The sequence below is a fragment of the Mandrillus leucophaeus genome, unplaced genomic scaffold (assembly GCF_000951045.1).
Source record: "Mandrillus leucophaeus isolate KB7577 unplaced genomic scaffold, Mleu.le_1.0 Scaffold179, whole genome shotgun sequence".
Taxonomy (NCBI): domain Eukaryota; kingdom Metazoa; phylum Chordata; class Mammalia; order Primates; family Cercopithecidae; genus Mandrillus; species Mandrillus leucophaeus.
Genome location: NW_012101798.1, coordinates 1,620,272 through 1,624,675, shown reverse-complemented (window position 1 = coordinate 1,624,675; position 4,404 = coordinate 1,620,272).

Sequence of the window (4,404 nt, the reverse complement as noted above, 5' to 3'; positions counted from 1 at the left end):
CCAAGTGATCTGCCCTTCCTCTCTAATTCCTTTGCATTTACATAATGAAAAGGAGACCTAAATTCATTTAATATGGTGTTAGCATGAATGATATACTTCCATTTTTCAGAGTTCTCATTATTTATATCAAAATTCAGGAATTTCCCTTTTTCCCTGCTTTTACTGTTTACTTTTCAGCTAGTGCAACATTCCCCAGTACAGACATCTATAGCTATTGTATTGGAAGGCTTCACCTGCAAAGCAAAGGACATGGTATAAAAAATGGAAAATTAACCAAAAATAAAGAGGAAACAATCAAAGCAACCAAAATAACAAAATTATTGGAGCCACTGTCCTTAAAATTCTATATGATAAGCATATAAGATTCATGGTCTGTCAGTATATTATGACACATTTAGAGAAATGATTTCAAGACTACACAACACAGACATTTTCTCTCTACCATCTAATTCAATAATATTCGGGGTTGCTGTGAGCTCCAGGAAATGAATTATCATAGACACCTCACCTCTTTGATCATCAGGATTCACTGTGCTATTCTGATATGCCCTCTTGTATGGCATTGGAGGGAAGAATACTCTCTCAAGAGTATAAAAGTAGGATTTCTATCTTTATGTAGAAACATACATGTTAGGAGTATTGTGTACACTGTGAAGCAAGAGTTATTTTTCACAGTAGAAGAAGAGAATCTGAATTACAGTCATTAATGGCCTTAGACAAATATTGAAAAATAGTTCTAAGTTATTCTCCAATGTTCCCCTTTGCCATGCCTATCACATTCCTTTGCTTGTTTACTTATACTTGGAGAGATTTATGCATGTATATGTATGTGCACACGTCCAACATGGATATCTGTGGCAGGGCTATGGCTGCTGTGGCAGTCAATAGTCTTTTGTAATCTTAAGTATTCAGTTTTGTGAAAGAATATTTTATGACACAGTGGTTTAAATATAGGCCCCTTTACCCCGTAATTTAGTCAAAATTTTTGATACTTTCCTTTAAAAAAATTACAATTGTCATGTCCCCTGTTTCTTGCGGACTTTTTCTTGACCTCTTGCTTTCTTTCTTCACTCTCTTTCTCCAACCATCCGTATTTCTCTCAATTTATCTACCTTGACTGGAGAGAAGAAAGGAGATAATTATTAAGAGGCGTAAAATATATAATTGGTTCAGTGATCATGATTCTCATAATTCTTTTATTTTTCTATTTCTTCCTTAATATTTTTGACCCTTTGTCAAGTGGTAGAGATAAAATAGGATTTCAATAAAGCTCCTCAGACTGAGATGTTAACGATGTCTATATTCATAAATCTATAATTACATTTTTATGGTGATCTTCCATAAATCTAGAAAAACAAATATCTAATATTAGCAGTTAATATTTTTAACTTAATATTTGAAATAATGATCTCTTATTACCCAAATGTTATTTTTATAATACTGTCTAATACTGAAGTGTATTATAGTAAAAGTCATTTATGAAGTTAGGAGCCAATTTCATGATTTTATTATTTTATAGTAATACTTTTAACAACATTAGAAATAATTAGCAGCTTTTCTTAGAGATATAAAAGCTACTGGAAAAGGTAGGTAACTTTTTCTTTATATAATCTTATATACAAATATTGAACTCGGGATAGTTCAAAGAGAATATTTAAAAAATTAAAAAATAAAAACATATGTAAGACTATAATAAACATATAAATTAAATTAAGTGTTATTAAGAAAACAACACAATTTTACCTTTAAACAAATACAAAACAAAGAAAGGATGCTACATGTGTGGTGTAAGTTTGGTATATGTGTATGTGCATTTGTTTATATGTCTAATATGTGTATGTCTGGCCATGGTGTGTTAGAAAGTATATGCACATGTCCTATATATACCCATACCCATTCTGTAGCATACTTAATATCCTTAGCTATTTGTCACTTTTGATAAAACATCACTGTTATATTTGCATGTCTGTGATGGGGAGAAAATACAATCACAGTCAGAGGAAGACTGAAACATTAAAGATAAAGATGTAATGTGAATAGTACATCATTGCCTCTCTTACTGCCTGGTGAAATGACCTTTACCTGCGTCCTAATGTCCAGCCATGTCCTCAGCCATTCTTTCACCGGCGTGCACTGTACACTTTTTATTCTGTCCTGCCGAGACACCTCTCTCAAATGCCTAATTTTGCCTATAGGCAAGGTTGTACCCATATTGATAGATGAGAATGAGCTAAGGTATAAGAAGGCATTTAATACTTAAAAGCACAAAACTAATAGAAAGTTAGGAAGTACTGAACAAGTGTGATATAACATAATAACAAGAGTTAGGGTGAGGAAACATGCAGGTAAATACCAGTCACTAAAGATAAAAATAAATTATGCTGATAGCAGGCAAAACATATTGCACACTAGCTTCAAAAATAAACATGAATAACTAAGTTAAATGATGATTTTGGCATTATGTAACTGACCTAGTGAAATAGCTGTCTTAAAGTAACAACAGGTTGAACTTTACAACGGGCTAATTATTAATGAGAGGAAATAACAGCTGTGCAGTAACAACTTCCATAAAAGATTTACCCTCAGAAAGAATGGGGGAATTGTGATCTATCAAAAAACAATTTAAGTTGACACATATACCATTTTTAAAGGTCTTGACTAGAGGTATTTTTAAGTGAACCATTTTTTTTTTCCCAACATTCTAAAGCATCTTATTTTTCACTTGAACAAAAAAAGCTGATTAATGGTTGAAATTTTCCATATAAAATGGTCTTGACTTTCTAGTGGTTAGAGTAATAATTATTAAAACCAAAAAATGTTAACATCACAAAAAAGTTTATATTTGTTAGGAAGGGGAGTTAACATCCAGAATCTAATTCTGATTTTTATGAAAGAGTCCACTAGAGCTATAGTTAGCTATAGACATGACTTCTGGCCTCAAGGGATCTGCCTGCCTCAGCCTCCCAAGGTGCTGGGACTACAGGTGTGAGCCACCACATCCAGCCTAAAGTGCAGTATAAATCTAATGTTTTGTTGTTGATTTTCTATCTAGACAATCTGTTCAGTGCTGAGAATGGAGTGTTGAATTCCCCAGCTATTGTATTGACATCTATGTCTCCCTTTAGATCTAATAATATTTGGTTTATATTATATATCTGGGTGCTCCAGTGTTGGGTGCATATATATTTAGAATTGTTATGTTCTCTTGCATTTATTTCTCCTTGATTAATGATTCAGGGCAGTGAATATCAAATCAAGATAATTGATGTCACAGGCTTAAATTGTAAGGAATATTAATGTGTGTGAACAAGAGAAACACACCGTTTGATGGAGAAAGAACCTTGAGGGCAGTTGAATCATCCCCCCTCCCAATCTTTTTAATGTGGAGGGAATACCTGCTATTAGTATTTCCAAGCTCTACCACTCCGAGTACAAATTAGGTCACATTTACAATACCTCACAGCTTGACAGTCAGCATTAGAGACTTTCACTGTTCACCCATGACTTTTCATTGCAGTTAAATGAAGTCACGTGACTAGAATTGGCAGAGATTTCTGAATGGAAATAATATGTCATTCAGGGTCAAAGCCTTCGATTACTGGTGAGAGACCACCTAGCACTGCCTTTCTCTTCCAGGAGGACTGAGGAGACGGCAAACTTCAGATGGAGCACGTATAAAGTAGTGGAAATTTCATTAGCCTGGATTACTGAGTTGCTGCAAAAGGAATGGTTTCCCTGGTAAGCTGCTTAGCACTTCAGACAACTTTACAGAAGCTAAAAATAAGCTTTTACTGTATAACTACCAATGGTTTGTCGTTCTTTACTACCTCAATATATATTCTAGGTTTTCATGACGAATAAATGTTCATGTCACCTATCTTGACTAGTAAAAAATTCAGTCATTTTCTAGAATTTCAAAACGTGTCTAGAGTATTATACTTCTTTTGAAACAGTTTTGATGTTGTCTGACCACATATGGTTAAATGGAAATCCTTGAGGACAAATTCTGCAACTTACGTCCTTCTGCCAACTTTGAGAATGATTTTCTCAATGTATTCAACCCCATCTGTTGATCTGGGTTCGTTAAGCATCCCTGATACCTGTGACTAAGGCAGGAAGTTTGATCAGATGCCATTTCTTCTTCTGCCACACCAAACATTGGGAAGACATCTGCCAAGGTGAATGCCTTAAGTCCCAAGATTTTATAGCTTCAATGAGAAGACAAATGAAAGGAAGTGATTTTGGTCAGTTTACTCCTGCTTGTCCTTAAGGTAAGTGTAAATTTTAGGTAATTTATCTAGGCAGAAATTGTTGCATGAGATGAGATACTCTCCTCACATCCTCCAATAATTAGTTGAGAAACGTACTATCACAAAGTGGCTTGTGGCCTGAAGTGCTGCAGCT